Genomic DNA, 25,872 nt, shown 5'->3' on the forward strand with positions numbered 1-25,872 from the left:
GGTTTGCGTGCTGCAACCGCCTTCTTCAAATCCCACCAGAATTGTTCTATGGGGTTCAAGTTTGGTTATGGTCATGGCCACTGTAGAATTTTCCAGGACTACTTCTTCAACAAAGCCTAAGTGGAATTTGAGGTATGCTTGGGATCTTTGTCTTGTTGGAAGGTCTAATGACACCCATGCTTCAGCTTCCTCGCAGGTGGCATGAGATTTGTTGTGTTTAGTTATTTTAATTGTGTTTGATTTGTTCATTGCAAACATTGAGGTTGGGCAATATGTTATCCTTGAAGATAAACTTAAAAAAATATATTTTCAAGGATAACATGATATTGCCCTACCTCAGTGTCTATGAATAAGCACCCATAAGAGCAAAACAAGTTATGGATCAATAATGTTATTTAGATTTACTGTATATCATTAGTTTTCCTCCACATGGGTCTAAAATAATTTTGCTATGAATTGATTCTCCTAAAATCTAAACAGAAACAAAGAAATGACTAAGGTTATTAGTGTATATTTATATACGTATTCTATTTAATAATCAGCGTAAAATAATATATATTTCGCAATCATCATCGCAAATTTGTAATTGAGAGAAATTTCAATTTTCTCAGTAGTAAAATGCTTTCTAGAGACAATATTCACTGTATTTTATGCTACATTTCACTTCTAGATTGCTGAAAAACATAAAAGTATACTTTTTTCTTTGATTTTTTTTTCCTGTTTCTATAACAAGAAGCTATAATTAGTTGCAATTAAAGGTACTCAACCATACAAATCGTGTTTCCTTCACCGTAAAAAAACCAATATTACGCCCCCTTTAAACTATGTCCTAAGTTTAGAAAAGCAATCATTTTACTGTCAGAATGTCATTACACTAACTGACAGTTGTTGCTGAATTATTAACAGGAAAAATATAGATTAAAATTAGACTCTCTTTATAAAAGTTCATAAACGGTAAATGAGTATTTAACATAGGATTTCAATGTTCATGTTTTTTTTTTTTTTTACATTTTTAGAATTTTAGCATATTTCTGGAGATTTTTTTAGTCAAAAAGAGTTCTAACCCTGAACTGTCTACACATTATTTATCCTGTTAACTGATATATATATCTAAAAATATATATATCCAAGCAAATACCGGCACTCCAGGAATTCTCAATAATATAAGTTTCTTTATTCAGTTCAGGACGTCAACGTTTCAGCTCCTCATGGAGCTTTCATCAGGACAACATAAACAGTAGAACAAGCAAGCTTATATAGGGAATATTTAAATTAAGATACTTACAAAATCAGGTGTTGCCCCTCCATTCCCGCCACCGAGTGCACTCCGGTCGCTTCCGCATTGAAACACTCTACTTCCGGGTACCTGACCCACATGACCGGACCCGAGGAATATGATTTGCCGTACGTCATTGCCGGGCAACTAGAGACGCCAACGTCTCTTTAGTAAACCCCTCGCTTACGGACACCGGCATGGACCAAACCTCTTAAGCCCTTCAATGTGTTCCTGTGTTGCCATGGCAACCGGACCGCAGTCGGTCGGGAGGGGAGGGGGAACCTGGGAGGGACTTCAAAGCAATAAAAGATAAATAATAACAAGAGAGTACTGGACAGAGCATATTTATGGCATAAGCAACAATCCATTATGATCTACATTCTCTAAATAGTGAAAGGCAATATAGCAGCCTGTGATATAGAGTGAAAGCTAGGCTGTATAATAGTATGAGTGTGGCATAAAAAACAATCCATTAGAATCTACACTCTCTAAATAGTGAAAGGCAATATAACAGCCTGTGATATGGAGTGAAAGCTAAGCTGTATAAAAGTATGAGTCTGAGGTGAGTGTGAGTACCTACTGATAGGTAAGGAATGTGTATCCTGGTATGTAATACCAGAACCTCTATTCTGGAAATGTGAAAACATAGTGTGATCACACTTAACATACAATGAAAGTGCAACTTGTGAAAAAATCAATAAAATAGTGTCCAGCAATGTGAGTCATAATATTTGAATTGCTTCTGTATAAATGATCTAATTAATAAAAAACTGTGTAAGTGGGGGCGGAGCCTAACCAGCTAACTGGCAAGACGTGTGCAGCAGGAGCTCCTGCCACACGGGCGCTGTTAATGCCCACCTGTTGAGTACTAGGGCACAAACCCTCCTCCCAGTGTGCCCACGACACGGAGGAAGCATACCGGAACACGCCGATACCAAACCCGACGCCCGGAATGACCGAGCGCCGCAACGGCAGAGTGGGGCCTAGCTCGAGAGGAGGCAGGGAAAGATGGCCGCTTTCCCGCCAAAGGCAAACAGCCGCAAGCGACTACGAGTGCTTACCCCCCCCCCTATGGACCGGTGGGGGAGATCCCGGTCCCTGCCGGGCAGGGAGCCCCATACTCGACACCACATGAGTATGCCTGCAACTCCATCACGCAAGGTGGGAGCTGGGGCACCCAAGATGGCGGACATAGGCGCATCCAGAATGAGCAACAAGCAACAACCCGCCAAACAAGTCCACGACACACTAGTAAGTGACTCAATCGGTGTAAAACCGCAGTCGGACCTCCTGCCACGCGGCCTACAGAGACACAAAACAGAAGAGGCACAGCCAAGATGGCGGCCCAACACAGGCCCCAAACAAGAGGCACATACCCCAAGCGACCGACACAGCCCATGGAGGCGTTAGACCGGCTATATAAAAACTTCTGTGCAGTACTCCACAACCGGGGAGCGACATACTACCAAGCAATGAAAGCAGTGGCCCTATTGATGCGCCCAGCAACCAGGCGCCGCCATTATGATGCACTACCAAGGGCCCCAAGAGCAACCACCCTGCGGGGTAACTACAATCAACCAGAAAAGCGGGACAAGACCAGCGGACGGGCAGGTAAAATCACCCGCTCCCACACAAGCAAGGACAGGAGTGCCACACTAGTCCCACGTACACTCACCTCATCGGACCCAAGATTCAGAGCCCAACGCGACCCACAGCGGTCCCATACAGCCACAACTGCCGGCCGGACCGATGTACAGAGGTCCACCCCACCGTCCACCGACGGAACCGAATCCAAGCACAGAGGCGCAGGTGAACCCGCCTGCCCCCACAGTCTGAGCCCACGGCGATGCTTTGACCTACTCTGCCTACGTACTTTTGAGGACTGCCTACCCCGAATGGGCATGGGCTGATTGGGACTGGCTCGCGGACACATAACCCTCTTTAAGTCTCTCCACGCATTTCACGTCTTAAATGTTTAAACGTTTGCATGTTTTGCCACTCAAGTATAGCCTTAACCATAACTCACATTAGCTACTGATGACGCACTGGTTATAGAGGGGGGAATGAGGAATAGGCGAGCTTTCTTTGTTACCTGAGCTTTCCCATCATTCTCTTAAGTACGTTTTCTGCACGAGCCAGGTGTTTCCTCCTTTGTCCCTCCTCTACCTATATCTCCATGGCATGTGCATTAGGCTAAAATACGGAAAGTTAAACGTAAATCTACACTGTTGTACCATACTAAAAATGTGCCTGTATAACGTGTGTCACGACATGTAATACCTATGTCTGAACAGTAAGACTGCACTTAGGGCCCGAGGTTAAAGTTAAAACGGCGACACCCAACACATATATTACCTTTCAGCTACTGTACCTAATCGACTGAAATACTCATTATTGCTGACCAGCATGCACCCAACTTGAGACTGCTGATATTATTTTTTTTTTGTTCCGCTTACTTGTCGACGTTAACCATACTATAAATCCCACTTCAGCTTAGCTGAATCTTCTCCACTCCACACGTACTGCATAACAGCTTACTCGCAATTAATACTATGTCTGAGACATCTTGGTAGCATGCTCGCTCTAAGCTTACCCACCGTGGACTATATATTGTACCTTAAATTACCATAAGCGAAGTTATAGCCTCTTAGTTTATTTACTTATATTTAATCTATAGTTGCATAATACTCGACAGGCCCCACAGGAAGCCTAACATACTGCAACCTTTCATCAATTGCTACACCAGACCCTATGTGATTTCTTTCTACGTGTTTTAACCATGTTATTAACAAGCGCAGGACCAGCTTTACTATGTTGAATTACTTATATCGTGTCATGGTATTACTAGACAGTAAGGAGATAGCAATCAAACCATTTTTCTTAACCTTACCTACATAGTCAGCCAAAATGACCGACAGTTAATCTATAATACTCGACTGAACGAGATGTTATCGTTAACCAACACATAAAAATAAAAATTAGGCATTGTCTCGCAGGAAATGTAATTAACGCTGTACGAACCCTAACCTGTATATCACTATTGCATTTCCCGTCTCTTTGTTCTGTACCCCATTGCACATGCCTTAATAAAAGAAAGATTGACAAAAAACTGTGTAAGTGCCTAGTTAAAAGTGAAGGATTGGCCCATATACATTGGGCCCTGTCTAGGTATGTGAATGTAGAACTATTTCCCCCTTACCCATTATTCTGCTAGACCCCCATAGATATGTAAGTATCAAAAAAAATTTTTATAATGACTTAAAAATTCTCTTTATAATCAATAAAGCATAAAAATCTTTTTTTAGTAAAAGACAGTACTAAATTACTAATTGGACGGAGTCCAATAATTGTGGAAAGCCCCTCCCTAAACATAATGCTATCATAGATTACTATGATTAACCTAGCAATGGGGGATCACAGGAACATAGTAAAGGAACATTTTTCGTTCAGACCCCTGGGCGAGATAGTGTCCAACCGTGTTATCCAGTACGTCTCTCTCTGTAAGAGAAGTCTGCCCCGATCTCCCCCCCGGAGTGGGGTCGGAACGTGGTCAATTGCCACACAACTTAGAGAAGCCAGGGGATGTGATAGCTCAAGAAAATGTCGGGCCACAGGTTTGTCCGACTTGCCATCACGATAGGCTAGACGGATACTCGATCTGTGGCCCCTAATTCTCTCACAGAGTACCGACATAGTTCAGGCCACACGGGCAAGTCAACTTATAAATAACAAAGTCACTCCGACAGTGAATTTGATGTTGAATTCGGTATGTCTTACCCGTGTGGGGGTGACTGAAGGTTTTGGAAGGGATGATATGTCCACACGTGACACATCCCAAGCACCTTACACATCCCATGTTCTTAGAATCTTTAGATGTCGGCTTGTAACAGTGTATGGGGTCTGTTTTCACTAACATGTCCCTTAGGTTCCTGTTTCTTCGGAAACAAAATAGCGGTTTCTGGCGGAGATTCTTGGGAAGAGATGGGTCCAATGAGATAATATTCCAATTTTTCCGGACCGATGTAGTTAATGCCGTGCTGGCTGTATTAAAAAGCATTGGAAAAATCGGTCTTGGATTGGTCAATCTATCTCCCCGTATTTCAGGGGTCGTGTGGGTACTTCTGGCTTTCTTGAGAGCCTCTTCAAGTACGGTACGGGGATATCCTCTGGTTTGGAATTTCTTATACATGATTTCAAGTTGGAGGTCACATTGACTCCTCTGGGAGTTATTACGTAACACTCTCAGGAACTGGGAGAACGGTAGTGACGTTTTTAAATGCCTAGGATGGAAGCTCTCAAAGTGTAAAATGGTATTGCGGTCCGTTGGTTTGTTGAAGAGTTTGTACTCCAACTTTTGGTTGATGACCATGATTTCAACGTCCAAGAACTGGACACTTTTTTCATCAATATGACTGGTCATCTTGACCGGGGTTGGTAACTCATTGAGGCCTCTTGTAAATTGGGCTGCTTCTTCCTGCGTGCCGTTCCATAGGATTAGAATGTCATCAATAAATCTGAAATATCTGATGATTTGTTCCTCATATTGTTGCAAAATATATTTCAACTCATATTGGTACATGTATGCGTTCGCATACATAGGGGCCATGGCTGCTCCCATAGAGGTCCCCGCTACCTGCAAGTACCACGAAGTTTCAAAGCGGAAATAATTGTTCTGCAAAGCTATGTCCAACAATTCCAAAACATATTCAATGGTTGGCCCATGGTAGTTTGGTGATTGAGTGAGAAGATCCCGCATTGCCTGTACACCATCCTCATGTGGAATGATGGTGTACAGACTACCGACATCCATGGTTATCATGACTCTGTGGAAAGTTCCCACCTGATTCAATCGGTTTAGGAGTTCTGGAGTGTCCTTAATACATGTTTCCAATGACGTCACAGGGCCCTTGAATAAGTAGTCCAGATATTTGGCTATCGGTTCTAATAGCCCCTGTACTGCAGAGACAATAGGGCGTCCCGGAGGTTTGGTCAAGTTTTTATGTATTTTAGGAAGTGTGTAAATTATGGGAGACCGGGGATGTTTCTTTTGTAAGTATTGATATAACTCTATATGTCCTGCTTGGAGTCCAAAGGTTAGAGTATCTTCGATTTTCCTTGCTATTGATCTAGTAGGATCCTGGTCCAATTTCCTATAGGTCTTCGTGTCATTCAATTGGAGTCTGATTTCCTCCGCATATTCCCCATAATTTAGAACGACAATTCCTCCCCCCTTATCAGCCGGACGAATCACTATGGTCGGGTCTGTAGCCAGATTCTTAATCAAGGCCAAATTTTCGTTAGACAGATTGTAGTGTTTTGGTTGATGACTCTGTAAAATAGAGTTTGTATCTTGCTTCACCGTTCTGAGGAAAGACTTGATGGCTACCTGTGTTGTTGGTGGATCAAACACACTTGGTGTTCTAAATCTATAAGTTGCTGGTGGAAGGAGTTTGTGATTTTGTGTTTGTATTACTAAAGAAATCTTTTAGTCTTAAATTCCGGCCAAACTTAAATAGTTCAACCTCCCATTGAAAATGATTAGGAGGAGTTGTAGGTATAAAGGAAAGGCCTTTGTCAGAATGTTAATTTTGGTCGGTGTTAATTCCCGTTTTGATAGATTGAAGATGGGGATTAGTTGCGCCTCGGAGGTTTGCCTTTTGGACCAGTGGACTCGTCATTTCTGTCCTCGCTTAGTGACGGTTCTTTTCCTAACCTTAGCATGCTCCTTGTCATCGTTGTAGGTAATCTGGTTTTGTCTTGGAGTGTTTCCTCGTCTAAAAAATGGGCCGATGATCCCACCTGGTTCCCTTCTCCTTCTGAGGCGGACTCCCCAGATGTTATGTCAATAGTTGGAACGTTTGGTTTAGTTATCCTTTTACGGTATCTCCTAGGCCTCCCCCTATGCTCACCAGACAGCCATCTGTAAACTGAGGACTCTTGGTAGTCCAGTTGTACCCTTTCCATTTTCTGCCGTTTGAACTTGATCAACTGATTTTTATATTTGAGTATTTCCTCACTTAATTTCAATGTGATGTTATTCCCTTCTTGTGTACCCAGCAGTAGTGCATATTCAGTTTCCACTGTCTGGATCTTCCTTCTAATATCCACCAGGTCGTCTTTGACATCTTGGATTGTTATCAACATGAGGTCCAGGGAACACTTGTTCAAAACTGCTGTCCAGTCCTTGCAGACCCTCGCCTTTGTCCTACCTATGGTGGGGATGTTTCTTACTCGAAAACCCCTAGGGATTTGTTTTGCTCTGTGATAGTCAGAAAGAAAGATTCCGTGGAGATCCAAATCGATTTCCTTCTTTTTCAATTTTAAAAGTTTGAAGTACACGTCTTTGAGTGTTGTAGTAGTAGGTAATTCCAAACTCGTCGTACTCCATAGGATCTCTGCAGCTTGTGCTTCACTGAATTGCAGTGTAGTGGCCTGAGAGTCACATCCCCCTGCTTGGGTTAAAAAGTTTTCCATATCCACGTAATATGTGGTCAATATAATACAGATCACCAACTGATAATTAGGTAGTCGTTCCACAAAAAATTCCAGCTAAAAATTAACTTTTATTAAATTATACTAAAATAATATATGTACTGTTGCTTTAAAAAATAAAAACAATGTATTTCCAGCAAAACAAGCTGAAATATACAGAAAGTCCCATCAGCAGCCGCTATCCCTTCAAATCTGGGGAAATTGTGCACGAATTTGCACAATACTCTGTGGGTGCATAGAAAGGGTGTGTGCCAAACACCCTATATTTACAAAAACGGAACTGTCCAGCACTCTCATGTTATTATTTATTATCTTGTATTGCTTTAAAGTCCCCCCCAGGTTCCCCCTCCCCTCCCGACCGACTGCGGTCCGGTTGCCACGGCAACACAGGAACACATTGAAGGGCTTAAGAGGTTTGGTCCATGCCGGTGTCCGTAAGCGAGGGGTTTACTAAAGAGACGTTGGCGTCTCTAGTTGCCCGGCAACGACATACGGCGAATCATATTCCTCGGGTCCGGTCATGTGGGTCAGGTACCCGGAAGTAGAGTGTTTCAATGCGGAAGCGACCGGAGTGCACTCGGTGGCGGGAATGGAGGGGCAGCACCTGATTTTGTAAGTATCTTAATTTAGATATTCCCTATATAAGCTTGCTTGTTCTACTGTTTATGTTGTCCTGATGAAAGCTCCATGAGGAGCTGAAACGTTGACATCCTGAACTGAATAAAGAAACTTATAGTATTGAGAATTCCTGGAGTGCCGGTATTTGCTTGGATATATTACTTTTGCTGCCAGAGCACCAGGTACCAATTTAATCGTTTTGTTGGAGTGCAAGAATTTTTTCCGTTTTGTAAAAATATATATATATATATTAGAAATTAATAAAGGTTAACATGAAAACTAATAGGACTTGCTGATGGAATATTTCTGACTTTAAAACTAAAATGATTATACACTGCTAGAATATAGTCCCTGGAAAGCCCTTACACCCCGGTGGCCGTCAAACCCCTGCTTCGTTAGGTGGTTAGGCTCTCTATGTGTTTGCTCATACAGTTCTTGGGTGTAAGGAAGTGGGGATTATCTTTCATGTTCCTATCATCGCCATATTTTGTCTTGATCCCAACCCCCCCCCCCCCCCCAAAAAAAAAAACCAAAAAAACAATTGAAAAAAAAAAAAAACGTTATAGATATTTAGTGAACTATATTTGACAATCTGATTTCAGCTATGACGATTCATGCCTAGATAACTCTTTCATGGCTGCCCTATATACTCTGCGTAGAGGCACAGGTTATAATGTGTGTTTTTTTCTTATCAAGATTCAGATGGCACTCTAGTAGTGCCTTTATTGGCTGGTCCATGTCCCTAACATCCCAGGGATCTCTTGATATTCTGGGGGTGTCGGGACATCTACCCCAACTACGCCTGGCGATAGGTAAGTTCAGGCGATACATGTACAAAGTGTTTGGTTTCATTCTTCTTTCTTCCTTTATACTTTTTCTGCCCTTATTCCCTACTATCCCTTTTCCTCATATTTCTCCTCTGGGGAGGAGTCGGAGGGTGCTCAGAAAAGTTTGATTACGATCAAAGGTGAAGGACAGCTTAAATACAGAGATATCTTACAGGATAAATCATGCCTGTGAAACTACTATCCCTTAATGTTAAAGGCCTAAACGTCCCTAAAAAGAGACGGCTCATGTTTAGGGAACTAAAACGCATGAATCCCGATATTGCCTTCCTGCAGGAGACGCACTTGTCGAAATCAGCAAGTTCGCCCTAAAGGATCAATTATTCAGGACCATGTATGAAGCTAGAGCCCTCAATAAGAGGAATGGGGTCGCCATCCTCGTGCATCATAGATGCCCATTCAGGGTTAGCAAGGTCAGTGCAGACCCGGGTGGGCGTTACGTATTAGTGTTGGGGTCCTTGCATTCTCAGGCTATGCATTTCCTCAACATACACGCTCCTAACGATCCATCCAGTGAATTCTGGACGGAGCTGACACACAGTGCACACGCTACCACACGGCATAGTTGTTGTAGGGGGGGATTTTAATGCTGCACAGTCCCCGGCGATAGATAGGGGGCCATGTAGGGGAGTCCCTCGGTCCCATAGGAGGGGGGGCAAGATAAATTATTGCACGCATTCATGCAACAATCAGGTCTGATAGACATATGGAGGGCTCAGCATCCTGACGATATAGACTACACGTTTTATTCGTCACCACACAATACATATTCAAGAATAGACCTTTTTCTGGTAAACTCACTAGCTATTCCCAAGGTTTCGGAATCTAGGGTGGGATCCATAACCTGGTCAGATCATGCAGATGTCTCCCTTACCTTGGACAAGCTGAGCGTTGCGTCCCCTTGGTCCTGGAGGCTTAATAGATCCTTACTTCAAGACCCTGTAATTGTCGATATCATTCGTAAGGAACTTAAGGAATACTTTCTCAGGGAAGTGAAGACAGGGATCTCGAAAGCCACAGTATGGGCAGCTCATAAGACGGTTATTAGCGGTGTACTGATTAGAGAAGCGACATTGAAGAAACGACGCAAGTCTCAATTATTAACGTCATTATTGGAAGCTTTGAGAACGGCGGAACAACGGAATAAGTCAGGCCCTACACCTACTAACTTAATGGCGTGCAAAACGTACGGCATTCGATTGGCGAAACGCTCCTGGACGACACTGCGAGCCTACTATGAAAAGGCGAACAAGATGGATACATTGATGGCAAGATCCCTTCGACCGCGGCCACGGGGCACACATATCACGAGGATCAAAAACGCAGCGGGAGAATATCAGACGAACCCCACAGAGATAGCTAAGGTGTTTACGGAATACTATACTAAGCTCTACAACCACTCTACAGCTGGCACCGCGGGCACAGGACAGGAATTGGATGAGATACGGGCGTTCCTCTCTCGGGCGCATCTCCCCAAGTTAGATGTGGCTGCCTCGGCAGCCCTGGGAAATCCTATTACAGCCGACGAAATAGATGCAGCGATTTCCTCCTTGAAAAGCAATAAGGCGCCAGGACCCGATGGCTTCGACGGAAGCTATTATAAAACCTTCCGAGAGGAACTCCTGCCTCACATGGAACCCTGGTTCAACGATTTGATGGATGGGGGGACGCCTGATAGAACGATATTCGCTAAAGACATATCCCTATTACCTAAGCCAGGTAAAGACGACTCGGCCCCGGAGAATTTTCGCCCTATCTCTCTAATTAACCACGACTCCAAAATTTTAGCAAAAGTTCTAGCAGGCAGATTGAACCCAATCCTTGCAGGTCTGATACACCCGGATCGGGTGGGTTTTATACCAGGCAGACAACTGTTTGAGAACACGAGACGCAATATAGACCTTATAGGGAGACAGGCTACGAAGGGCACCCCGATACTGATGCTGTCACTCGATGCCGAGAAGGCATTCAACAGGGTCAAATGGCCTTATTTATTCGAAGTCTTACACCACTTCGGCATGCCGGCCAAGTTCGTAATGACTGTTCAGGCTATGTATTCCAACGTTAGGGCACAGATTCAGATCTCAGGAGCGCGAATTACACTGTTTCATTTGAGTAACGGTATGAGACAAGGTTGCCCCCTTTCACCGCTTCTGTTCGTCCTCTCGCTGGAACCCTGCAAGCTATACGGGATGCCCCAGATATCAAAGGTGTTACTGTTGGGGACACGCAATATTTAGTTTCAGGATTCGCAGACGATGTATTGTTGACGCTCACAGACCCGAGGGCCTCCATGGAGGCTCTGACCGAGATCCTGACGGAATACGGCGAGGTAGCTGGCTATAAAGTCAATTTATGCAAATCAAGCACGATCCCCATAGGCATGACGGAAGTCGAGGCATCGACTATAGGGAGGACTTATAACATCCGGATGGAGAGGGACCGGATCAAATACTTAGGCATCTGGTTGACGGCAGACCCCTCCCAACTATATCAGCAAAATTATATCCCGCTGATTAGACAGTTAATAAACGATATGGAGAATTGGATTGACAAACCGATCTCGTGGATCGGAAGAATACATTCAGTGAAAATGAATGTGCTGCCTAGGATCTTATTCCAAGCTCTTCCGGTCCACCTGACTAAATCTAACTTAGGTCCACTTCAACAGGCTATAGGCAAGTTTATCTGGCAGAACAGAAGGCATAGGATATCTCGCAACGTCCTCTATAGAGCTAGAGATAGGGGATTTTCACCTAGCTGAGGAAGCCGACAGAATTTTGGCGAAACGCGTCCTGGGGACTTCAATACTATCACCTTTTTGCCCTTTTGTATATATTTCTTATTTAATGTTTTTTTTGAAGTATAAATGTTTTTATATATTCTAATTGGCCATTAGAATTTTAAAACTTAAAATACCTTAATAAAATTTAGATTCTTCATATTGGGCTATTGGTTCCTGCTACATAGGTGTGTAGTCCTTAACTACACAACGCGCTGTTAGAGAGCCTATAAGAGTGGCTCCACACTTGTGAGTATATGACATATATTTTTCATATTAATACGGTTTTCAAACTATATTGCACCATATATATTTCTGCTTGAGCTCTAGCCACAGCGTGAGATACGTCTTTCGGATACAAGAAGGGGAAAGGTCGCCTTTACAGACCTGAAAGCGTATATACCTGAGCTTGGCCGTAAGCTCAGTAATATGTGAGTGGTTCCTTATATAGAGTTACAATTGATGCAACTTTTACTTGCAGTTTTGCACTATGAGTATCTAATTTGTTTTTCAGAATTAATTGATCCAGTGAATTTTGTTTGGGAACGACAACTAAAGAGTTTGAACATATTTCAAATTGTATGTAGCGCTACACCTTTTGTTATGTCTAGGGATAGGGGAGGCCTAGGCCTTCCAAATCTTTACTGTTATTACGCGGCGGCCCAGTTGGCCCAAATCGCTTTATGGCACTCACCCCCGGATGAGAGGAGGTGGGTGGATCTGGAATCCTCCATGATGGGCCCAGACATGCCCCAGTTCCTTATGTGGACCCCTAAGGAACAAAGACCTATTGATCAGGTGGTATGCCCAGCGATACGCAACTCCCTTAAGATTTGGGACGCCGCCGCCATCCAATACAGGCTGACTTCAGCCTTGTCGCCCATGACTCCATTCTTACGAAACAAAGCATTTACGCCGGGCATGCAACCCCGAGACTTCAAAGGTATCGAAAGCACGGGGATGCAAAGACTGTGCGAAATGTTTGACAACGGCTCCTTCATCACGTTCGATACGCTTCAAAGCAGAGCTCCACTATGCCCCTTTGATTATTTTTGGTATCTCCAGCTTAGGGATTTTGCCAAAGACCCCCGGGTCAAAGCGGCCGCGCTGACACAATTGACGTTTTTCGAAAAGATGTGTAAGAGGGAACAATTCCCAACTGGCCTCATTTCCTGTTTGTACTCCCATTTGAGCACACACACACTTGAATGGGGAGATCTCACATATACAGATCAGTGGGAAGCAGACCTCAATGAGGTTTTGGAGGGTATAGAATGGCAAGATATATGGGAGGCTGCTGCAAAATCTTCAGTGTGCGTTTCCTTGCAGGAACAATCCTATAAGACATTATTTAGGTGGTACGCCACCCCAGTGAAACTGTGCCGAATGGGTATAAACCCGACGGACCTGTGCTGGAGAGGCTGTGGTCTTAAGGGAACATATATACACATGTGGTGGGAATGTCAGGAGGCACAAACCTATTGGAAACGGATTGCTGCTCTGCAGCAAGATGTTTTTGACAGAGAGGTAAAATTGGACCCATGGGTGTATCTGTTGTCCAGATCCATGGATGGATGGACAAAAACGGAACAAACCCTCGTCCAAAAAATAAACCTAGCGGCTAGACCAGCCCTGGCGCAGGTGTGGCTGCAGAGGGAGACGCCTACCATAGAGATGGTAAAACAGAAAATTAAAGATACTTTCCTGATGGATAAGCTAACGGCTCAGGTCAGGGGGACACTGAAGAAATTTGATACAGTTTGGAACCCCTGGACAAATAGCACTGTGAACGTCTGAGATAAGTAGGGTGAGTTAGAGCTCCCACACACACCTCTGGGGTCATCTAAGAAAAGCGGTGCACTTTATTAACTCGAACTGGCCACGGGGACAGTCGATACAGACTCATGTGAAGGAAAGCGAGGACAGAATAGCAAAATATTCAAGTCACCCTTTTATCTGGCAATATTCCTCGCACTCACCCCCCCCTCCCCCTCCCCTACCTCCTTCATCCCCTTTTCTAAGTCCTCGGACTTTCGGGGCACCTCCTCTATTCTATCTTTCTCTTTCAATTCTTTAATCTTTATTTTTGGGCCCGATCGCACATGTTGGAAATACGAATGGGATGTGATAGAAGTATGGGAAAGTGTTATGCTCTTGTACTACGCACAGTCGTACTATCCCTAGTATTCTCTTTGTAACATAAGCGCGGTCATCACTTATCATTTGTTATCTGTTTACTGTTTTATATACCATTAAAACCCAGGCAGGATATCCAAGCTTCCATTGAGCTGTGGTATACTCTGAGGATCGGAGACATACTGGCACTTAGCGGTCTCTGGATATGGGATTTGGGTGAACCTGACTGTTAACTCATTTTGCTAATGTAACGTGTTATTATCACAGTATACATGCTTGTTTACTCAAACTAATAAGCAGCTGTATGTGTACTGCTTGTGATGTCTTGTACTGGAATAAATAAAGAATTTAAAAAAAATGATTATACAAACATTTACATACAGTACAAACAGTACTTTCCCTTTCTCCTTCTCTCGCTCTCCATTTCCTCTCCCTCCTCCCCCCACCTTTCTTTCCTTCCAATCATGGTATCTAAATGTTATTATTCATTCGTGGGAATGTTCATTATTATGATTTAATATATGAAATCATATGGGGCATTGGGGAGGGGAAGAAGAGTTGCTTGTCTCTACAATATATCATCTACATAGCAATATATCATCAATATTTCATCTACATAGCAGACTTAATCAGCCCCAATAAAAGGAGGGGAAAAAAAGAAGAAAAATACCCTTGTATCTATGTCTACTGTCCAGTATATAACAAAAAACAAAAACAGAGGTATAAAGTATCTGCTTATTTCTTACTTGTATACCTCTTTTTTAATCCCATTGACATATACTTAAATTATGATGGTTGTGCTATCACAGTTTATCCATCACTATTTTGCATTAATTTAATTATTGGTATTTAATCATCTCCCTCATAAGGATATCTTGAGGTTTTCAATATCTGATCTATATGGTTTTAATGGGTAGGTCTTAATCATCTCTTCTCTCTCTCCTCTCCCATTCCCATCTTCCCTCTTTCCTTTCTCTTCTTCGATCATAATAGAGGTAGAAAGAGATGTTTATTATCTCACCCATATTTCAACATGGGTAGACAATGGCTCAAACACATACATGTATAATCTTCTACATATCTGTGCGTGTTATATGATAATCATATTAATTATTCGTTTCTCTCAATTCTTCTCCGATCCCTCAATTCAGGAGAGAGAAAAATAAAAGATCATCTGTTGTATCTTATGCTTATATTGTCTACACATATTCATTTAAACCTCTGATCTATTTATATTTCCTCTTCCAGCCAGTTGCTACTATAAAGATTGTCTAATGATAACATACGCTGAGTATGAAATAAGAGAAAAAAAAGGAAAAAAATAAAAAATAAAATAAAGGATCCGTTATTAATGAAATTTAGTAGTCCTCATTTATTCCCTATTTTTAAAATCCATTTCTCCCATTGTTCTATTCTTGGGTTAAGATAATTGTCCTGTCTCAATATTCCTATCTACATTTTACAATGGTTCAGTACCTGACGCTATCATCTCCCAAGGGGGAATATCAGGGATATTCCAGTATTTTGCAAATGTTGCTTTAGTCTCTGTAAGAATATGTATCACTAATTATTTTTCACTTATTTGCATTATAGGCCATCGAAGATGTAGCACCATCGACCTACAAGTAAAATCTAAGTCTACCACTATCCATTGGCTAGAATGGTCAGCCGACGCTCTAAGCTAATCGCTAGTTCCCGATTCATAAACATTTTTACGTTTTCATGAATGGGGAGCTACTGATTGGCTTAGAGTGCCAGCTGACCCTCTAGCCAATCAGCGGCACCCCTACCCAGCGGCCCTCTGTGTTTCCTGACACTCAGTAAATTAAAGTGAACACATTAACACTGATATTTTTTTTTTTTTAACCTGGGGAGATGAGAAGGTCCAAAGTTTTCCTGCCAGGCCCAGGTGCCAAAGCCTTATGATGTGGTGTCATGAATGAAGTGCTCCAATCTCATTTTCTTCTCCTTCATTTGACACAGTCTTCTTTTTCTTCTGAGGCTCCTTCTGCAGAGGCAGCTCTAGACCTTATGAGGCCTTAGGCGAAACTCAAACATGAGGCCCCACTAACAAAAAAGTGAAAAAAATAAAGTTGCAATACATGCACACTGTCACATATACACATTGATGCACAGTTTACCTGTGTATGTGCCTGAGAGTGTGTCTGACAGAGAGTATCCTTGTGTGTGTGTGTGTGTGTGTGTGTGTGAATGTATGTCTCTGTGAGCATGTTTGCGTTTTTGTCTGGTACCCTATGTGTATGGGGTAGCTGCTTGAAGTGTGTTGTGTGATGGTGAGAGGGAGGAGGGTGATGGGAGAGGGAGGTGATGGTGAGAGGGATGATGGTGAGAGGGATGATGGTGAGAGGGAGAGACGGATGATGGTGAGAGGGGGTGATGGTGGGGGGTGATGCTGGGGGGGAGTGATGGTGAGGGGACGTAATGCTGAGGGAGGAGCTGATGGTGACGGAGGGGGTAATGCTGCTGAGGGGAGGGTGATGGGGGTAATGATGAGGGAGGGAGTGATGGTGAGGGGGGGTGATGCTGAGGGTGGTGATGCTGAGGGAGGGGGGTAATGCTGAGGGTGGTTGGGGGTTGATAGTGAGGGGGTGATGCTGAGCAAGGAAATGATGGTGAGGGGATAATGCTGAGGGTGGTGGGGGGGGTAATGCTGAGGGTGGTGAAGGGGTGATGCTGAGGGTGGTGAGGGGGGTGATAGTGAGGGGGTGATGCTGAGGGAGGGGGGATCCTGAGGGTGGTGAGGGGGTAATACTGAGGGGGTGATGCTGAGGGTGGTGAGGGGAGGTGATAGTGAGGGGGGGTGATGCTGAGGGAGGGGGTAATGCTGAGGGAGTGAGAGGGGGTGATAGCGAGGGGGGTAATGCTGAAGGTGGTAAGGGGGTAATAGTGAGGGGTTAATGCTGAGGGTGGTGAGGGGGGTAATAGTGAAGGGGGGTGATGCTGAGGGTGGTGAGAGGGTTATAGTGGGGGGTGATGCTGAGGGTGGTGAGGGGGGTAATAGTGAGGGAGGTAATGCTGAGGGTGGTGAGGGGGTAATAGTGCCCCCCATCCCTCACTTACCTGATCTGTAGGCTGCCTCTGTGCCGCTCCCCTGCGGTTTCAATCATGAGCGAGAGGCAGGGATAAGCTGTAGCTTCCTGCCTTTCTCCATTCACAGTGCCACCTACTGGCCGGCGCCGGTATTGCAGTGTATTCTAACACAAACCAAAAATAGCGGCACAAGCTCAAAAATCCAGGGGTGGGGGGAAAGTCCCCCCTCTTGCAAAGGTACATCTGATCTACCTTTGTTTTCATTATCTTCAAAGAAGTGTTTTGTTAGTTCTTTTATATTTTCTATATCTTGAGATTTTTTAATAGGAGATCATTTAACCTCCAGCTATTCCTTACTTTGTTGTCTTAGTCTGTCTAGTGTTGTGTTAGACCTTTTTTATTTTCTTGTATATATATATTTTCCTATTATAGTGTACTATATTTCTGGTCTCAGTGAGTGCAAGAAGTATGGTATGGTATGGTATGGTATAGTGTGTATGCAGTATGTGTGTGTATAGTGTGTATGCAGCGTGTGTGGCATTGTAGCTTTACAGAATAGTGCCAAAGGCATACACTGGGGGTATTATTGTACTCAGCAGATATAGCTGAACACAATATTGGGTTCTGTACAGGAATAGCACACACCAGCTTTGCGAAATACACATAAAAAAAAACCTTGTTATATGTGTATATGCCAAAATAGAGAAAAAAAACAATTTTACTCCAATATTTAGCAGAGATTAGCGATGAAATCGCTATATAAAAGTGTCAAAACATAGATTTAGACAATAGATGATACTTATCTCATTTGCCTGGTCTGGGGTCCTGCAACGGCAGCAGGTTTAAGTATGAAGACTTTGTTCAGAAGTTTTTTATACAACAGATTGAATGTACAGTTGGTATGCTTGAAGTGGAACATTTTCAAGAGGCCAGCAACTATTTGGCTGAAAGAAAATGATAGGAGTGGATATGTGTATGGGTTGCCATGGGATAGGTGGTTAGAGGGGAGAATGGCATGTGGAGGGTTGTGGCAAGATGTCACTTAAAATAGTATCTATTAGCGCAAGGGGTTTAAATTCTGGACAGAAAAGAGGCTATTTATACAAACTACTAATTGATAGCAAAATTGACGTTGGTTTCGTTCAGGAAACACATTGGATAAACTCTACACCAAATCTTTGGAAATATAAAACATTTCCAGTGATATATAACTCTAACTTAAGTTGAAAAAACGTTCAACTTAAAAAGAAAAGAGGGGTAGCAATAGTTTTTTCAAGTAGATTGAAATATGAGCCTGTTCATGAGGAGTTTGATCCTGGGGGCAGATTTTTAATAGTTATAGCTCATATAAATAACATATTGTACACATTGGTAAATGAACATGCTCCAAACTAACTCCTACACAGATTTTGGGACAGTTTAATACAAAAGGTTGACCGTCTGGAAGTCTGATCATCGGCGGCGACTTTAATAGTATTATAGACACTAAAGTGGATAGGAATAGAAACAAGTCCTCAATAAAAACTGATAGTCAAAAAATAGGATCAACAATGATGCAGATTTTCTTAGCTAAAAATTGTCTGTATGACTGCTGGAGAACACAACATCCAGAAGACCGTGACTATACGTTCTTTTCGAATGTTCATCAGTCATACACTCAAATTGATTATTTTTTTAGTCAGGGCTGACACAGGGCCGGACTGGGAATTAAAAGCAGCCCTGGAAAAAAAATATTTACCAGCCCCATAATGCGTTGCGCCAGCATATTGTGCAGATACAGAGTTAGAAAAGATAACTTAAAATTAAAAATTATTACTCCAACGTGGAAAAAAAGCACACATAAGCTTAAAAAAAGCACACATAAGCTTAAAAAAAAAAGAGTGCAGATTTATTTTAACCCCTTAAGGACAGAGCTTCAGAAGCTTGACTTACGCTTAATGACACAAGCAATTTTTGCATTTTCTTGCTGTTTGCGTTCAACTGCAATTTGCATCTCTCTCATTTATTGCACCGACACATATTATATACTGTTTTTTAAAGGACAGAAAGGGCTTTAATTTGATATAACATATATATATATAAATGCTTACTTATTATAAAAAAAATACAGAAAAATGCAAAAAAAAGAAAAATATTGTTTTTTTTTTACAGTTTTTGCAATCATAATGTGTGCATAATTAGTGCAGGTTAAGGAAAGTAATTAAAAATAAATTCATTTATTTGTTCTGATTTACAGAATATATAATGTGTCTGGGATTTTAAGTTTTTTTTGGTAGTTACAGGTCACAAAGCACAAGGAGTAAAATAAAATTTTAATGTGGAGCGATTTTAGAATTTGGTATGTTTGTCTTGTAAGCCTAATAGCCATAAAATAAAACAAAATTGCCACACAAAAGTATATATTTATATAAAGTAGACATCACAGGCTATTTACCTAAGGTTGTTTTGACACTTTCTACGTAGCCATTTTACCGCCAACCTCTGCTAAATATTGGAGTAAAATTGTGTTTTTTGGGGGTTTTCGCACACAAACGTATAACAAAGAACTTCTCATGTGTATTTTGTAAAGTTGGTGTGTGCTATTCCTGTACAAAGTTTTATTATGTGTTCAGTTACTTCTGCTGAGTACAACGGTACCCCCATTGTATGTCTTTGGCACTAATTCGTGAAGCTACAGTGCCATATAGGAGACCTGTCCTTTTCAGTATTCACAGTAGAATTTTGAGAGACGGATTTAATGAGCCTATGCTTCCATTTGGGGTATTATAACAGTTTGACTGTTCAAAAACCCCCACAAAGGCCTACCATTTGTAAAAGTAGACACTCCACGGTATCTCATAAGGTGCATATTGTGCCTTAACATGCCCCCATTTTTTTACCATTACATGCCAAAGTATGTGGTAAAAAATTATTTTGTGCATTTTTTACATACGGATTGCATTTTTGCTGGGCATTTTGTATATTTCATATGTGCCACTAAGTTCAAACCCCCCAAATTATGCTCAGCTAAGTCTTCTGAGTAAAAGGACACCCCCATTGTATGTCTATGGCACTATTTCGTGAAGCTACAGTGCCATACAGGAGACCTGTCCTTTTCAGTATTCACAGTAGAATTTTGAGAGACGGATTTAATGAGCCTATGCTTCCATTTGGGGTATTATAACAGTTTGACTGTTCAAAACCCCCCACAAAGTCCTACCATTTGTAAAAGTAGACACTCCACGGTATCTCATAAGGTGCATATTGTGCCTTAACATGCCCCCATTTTTTTACCATTACATGCCAAAGTATGTGGTAAAAAATAATTTTGTGCATTTTTTACATACGGATTGCATTTTTGCTGGGCATTTTGTATATTTCATATGTGCCACTAAGTTCAAACCCCCCAAATTATGCTCAGCTAAGTCTTCTGAGTAAAAGGACACCCCCATTGTATGTCTATGGCACTATTTCGTGAAGCTACAGTGCCATACAGGAGACCTGTCCTTTTCAGTATTCACAGTAGAATTTTGAGAGACGGATTTAATGAGCCTATGCTTCCATTTGGGGTATTATAACAGTTTGAATGTTCAAAAAAAAACCACAAAGGCCTACCATTTGTAAAAGTAGACACTCCAGGGTATATCATAAGGTGCATATTGTGCCTTAGCATGCCCCCATTTTTTCACCAATATATGCCAAAGTATGTGGTAAAAAATAATTTTGTGCATTTTTTGACATACGGATTGCATTTTTTCTGGGCATTTTGTATATTTCATATGTGCCACTAAGTTCAAAACCTCCAAATTATGCTCAGCTAAGTCTTCTGAGTAAAAAGACATCCCCAATGAATGTCTTTGGCACTATTTTGTGAAGCTACAGTGGCATATTGGAGACCAAGCCATATCAGTTTTTACAGAACTTTGAATTTTGACGCTGGGCCTATGTGCAATTTCCAAGCATCTTCGTAAGTTTTGAATTCAAACTACCCCACAAAGGCCTACCATTTCTTAAAGTAGACACCCCAGGGTATTTCAAAAGGCATATTTTGAACCTTAGCGTGGGATAATTTTTCCGCTAGCTTGTACCAGGTGTAGTGGTAATGAGCGTTTTTTCTGCCTTTTTGACACACAAAGTGAGTTTGCACAGTATATTTTGCAAACCTTATGTGTGCTACGACTGTATAATACTTCATATGTTGCTCAGCTATGTCAGCTGAGTATAAAAATACCCCCGTATGTACCTTTGCCAGGTATATGTGGACATCGGAGGGGCACATTTGGGACACAGCCATTCCATTTTTTTTCAAACTTTAAATTTTTACGCTGTGCCCATGTCCCATTTTAGAGTATTTTACCAGGCTATATAATCCAAATACCCCATAAAGCCATACCATTTCTTAAAGAAGACATCCCAGGGTATTTCAAAAGGCATATTTTGAACCTTAGTGTGGGATCATTTTTCCGCTAGCTTGTACCAGGTGTAGTGGTAATAAGCGTTTTTTCTGCCTTTTTGACACACAAAGTGAGTTTGCACAGTATATTTTGCAAACCTTATGTGTACCACCACCCTATAATACTTTATATGTTGCTCAGCTATGTCGGCTGAGTACAAAAATACCCCCGTATGTACCTTTGCCAGGTATATGTGGACATCGGAGGGGCACATTTGGGACACAGCCATTCCATTTTTTTTCAAACTTTAAATTTTTACGCTGTGCCCATGTCCCATTTTAGAGTATTTTACCAGGCTATATAATCCAAATACCCCATAAAGCCATACCATTTCTTAAAGAAGACATCCCAGGGTATTTCAAAAGGCATATTTTGAACCTTAGTGTGGGATCATTTTTCCGCTAGCTTGTACCAGGTGTAGTGGTAATAAGCGTTTTTTCTGCCTTTTTGACACACAAAGTGAGTTTGCACAGTATATTTTGCAAACCTTATGTGTACCACCACTCTATAATACTTTATATGTTGCTCAGTTATGTCGGCTGAGTACAAAAATACCCCCGTATGTACCTTTGCCAGGTATATGTGGACATCGGAGGGGCACATTTGGGACACAGCCATTCCATTATTTTTCAAACTTTAAATTTTTACGCTGTGCCCATGTCCCATTTTAGAGTATTTTACCAGGCTATATAATCCAAATACCCCATAAAGCCATACCATTTCTTAAAGAAGACATCCCAGGGTATTTCAAAAGGCATATTTTGAACCTTAGCGTGGGATCATTTTTCCGCTAGCTTGTACCAGGTGTAGTGGTAATGAGCGTTATTAAATTAATTTTTTAACTTTTTCAAACTTTTTACTTTTTAAAACTATTTTTTCAACTTTTGTTTTGCTTATTCATTTTTTTAAAGTTTCCTAAACTTTCGTAAAACTTTTTTTTACAGATTTAACATTTTTCTAAGCTTTTTCTTTTACCGTTAACCCCTAACTAGCAGTAAGCAGCACTAACAGTAAATTCCCCATTTTCCCATAACTCCCACCCACCCCAGCTAGCAAAATATTTAATTATACAATATTTAAATTAGTTAATTAAATTAATTTAACCCCTGAGGGTTAAAAAATAAATAAAAGTTAATCGTCAGGGGTTAAAAAAAAATTAGATCACAGTATAATACTGTGATCTGTATTTTGATCACTGTAGGTAGTGATAGACTGGCAGGGAATGGGTTAATTTTTATTTGGACTGGGTAAAGGGTTTTTTTTTTTTAATTTTTTACTTAAACGTTATTAAAACTTTTTTTTAACTTAATTTTTTAACTTTTTAAAGCTTATTTTAAAACTTTTTTTAACGTTAACCCCTAGTTAGCCTAACACTAAATCCCCCAATTCCCCACTAACTTCCACCCTCCCCAGCTAGCTAAATTTATAATTTTAAAATATTTAAATTAATTAATAAAAGAAATTTAACCCCTGAGGGTTAAAAAAAAAAAGAATTAACCCTCAGGGGTTAAAAAAAAAATCAGATCATATTAAAATGTAATCCCTGCCAATTGATCACTGTAGTCAGTGATCAATTGGCAGGGAAGGGGTTAATTTTTTATTAAAATGGTAAAGGGGGGGTAAAGGGGGGTGGGATTTTAAATAAACTTTATTTTTTGAACACCAGGGGGCAGGATCAGCACTGATCCGTCTCCCTGCACTTCACACTGAACCCGGAAGTGCAGGGAGGCGGAGGTGAGTATGCAGAGCACATGTGCCCGCTCAGACATGCTGTCAGAGCGGGCACATGTACTGGGACAGCCCGATCCGGTGCTCCCGGTCTGCCTCTAATGCAGAGGCAGACCGGAGCACCATTAACCCCACGATCGCCGCGATTGCGGCGATCTGGGGTTAATTTTACCGCGTGACGGACGAGGTCCGTCACCCGTCGTTAAGGGTATCCCCTGGATGACGGACCTCGTCCGTCACCCGTCGTGAAGGGGTTAAGCAGACGTGCCTTTGCATGTAATCAATGTTTCAGTCCAACTACCATGACATATTAAGGGAACCTTGGTAATGGGACTGAAATGGTGAATGTATGTTGGGCACAACTGTGAAAAATTGACGTTCTCTTGTTTATTTTGCAGTCCTGTGGGTGCGCTCTTCACTTTAAATATGTTATTGTGCTGGAGTATGTGCACCTAGCAACAAGACTCGGCCAATATCTGCTCATTACATATAGTACATATCAATGACATTTCTCTGTGTATTATGCATATATAAATAATTAATTAATTGTGTAAATATTAAAGGCATAATTATTTATATATATATATATATATATATATATCTTTCTCTCTCTCTCTTGTGTCTCTTTCTCTCTCTTGTATCTCTTTCTCTCTCGTGTCTCTTTCTCTCTCTTGTGTCTCTCTTTCTCTCTCTTGTGTCTCTCTCTCTTTCTCTCTCGTGTCTCTTTCTTTCTCTCCTTGTGTCTCTTTCTCTCTCTTGTGTCTCTTTCTCTCTCTTGTGTCTCTCTCTCTCTCTTGTGTCTCTTTCTCTCTCTTGTGTCTCTTTCTCTCTCTTGTTTCTCTTTCTCTCTCTTGTGTCTCTCTCTCTCTCTCTCTCTTGTGTCTCTCTCTCTTTCTGTGTCTCTTTCTCTCTTTCTGTGTCTCTTTATCTCTCTCTTTCTGTGTCTCTTTATCTCTCTCTTTCTGTGTCTCTTTCTCACCTTTCTGTGTCTTTTTCTCTCTCTCTTTCTGTGTCTCTTTCTCTCTCTTTCTGTGTCTCTCTCACCTTTCTGTGTCTCTTTCTGTCTCTTTCTCACCTTTCTGTGTCTCTTTCTCTTTCTGTGTCTCTTTCTCTCTCTTTCTGTGTCTCTTTCTCTCTCTTTCTGTGTCTCTTTCTCTGTCTCTTCCTCACCTTTCTGTGTCTCTTTCTCTTTCTCTCTCTTTCTGACCTTTCTCCTACCTCCCCCCATACCCCCCATTTACCCGAGAGGAGTCAGGGGGGCCGGCCGTGCTCCACGCTGGAGCTCCTGGGCTGCAGCCTCGCCGGTCCGGTGGCACTCTTAATGCTGAGGACTGAAGGAGGAGGGAGCATGTCTCTCTACCATGCTCCCTCGCGGTTCCCACAATTCACAGCAGCTGCTGTGAATTGTGGGAACCGCGAGGGAGCATGGTAGAGAGACATGCTCCCTCCTCCTTCAGTCCTCAGCATTAAGAGTGCTGGCGAGGCTGCAGCCCGGCTGCTCCAGCGTGGAGCACGGCTGGTGGCCCCCTCTAAGTGTGCCACCGGACCGGCCACCCGGTGGCACATACCTGCGCAGCCCCCAGGTGCTGCGGCCCACCGGGAAATTTCCCGGTATCCCGGTGGGCCAGTCCGGCCCTGGGCTGACACATTGGAGCGAACCATTAAGGCTGCAATTGGACCTATAACATGGTCAGACCATGCACCAGCCTTTTTAGAAATAAAGAATAATGCTGAATATAAATGTAGAGATAGGTGGAGATTAAATGAAACCCTCCTAAAAGCTGAAACTAAAGTGGAAGAATTGTGTACCCAGGCCAGAGATTTTTTAAGAGAAATGACACAGGGGACGTTTCAACTGCTACGTTATGGTGTAAAGAATATATGAGAGGATGGCTTATAAAATTGGGTGCTAATATAAAAAAAACAGAAAGGAAGAGAGCTGAATGAGCTTAAAATACATCTGGCAAAATTTGGAGCGACTCCATAAGATTACTTTAGATCATGGAGTCTTGGAGGATATTGAGGAGATTAGGAAAAAAATCTTGGTAAGAACTCAAGAGAAAATAAACAAAGCAATGTTAACATTAAAGCAGGGATGGTATTATGGAAATAATAAAACAGGTAAAAATATTTCAAATAAATAAAAAAAACTAAGGATAAATCTCAATCTATAAAAAATATCATAGTTGGAAACAAAAAACATTTTTCACCAACTCAAATAGCTAAAGCATTTGAAGAATACTATAAAAGTTTGTACAATCTAAAACTCAAGGAGCCTTCTAATTGGGGAATACAGCAGTTTTTGAATAAATTCAATTTGCCAAAAATACCCATTGAAAAATCAACTCAGTTGAATAGTCCTTTCTCTCTACAGGAGATTAGTAACAGCATCAGTGCACTAAAAGAGGGCAAAGCCCCAGGCCTAGATGGTTTCTCATCAATTTTTTTATAAGAAACTAAATGGAATAATTTTTCCATATATGTTGAGGACATTTAATGAATTTGCCAATC

The sequence above is a fragment of the Pelobates fuscus genome, chromosome 2 (genome assembly GCF_036172605.1).
Source record: "Pelobates fuscus isolate aPelFus1 chromosome 2, aPelFus1.pri, whole genome shotgun sequence".
NCBI lineage: Eukaryota > Metazoa > Chordata > Amphibia > Anura > Pelobatidae > Pelobates > Pelobates fuscus.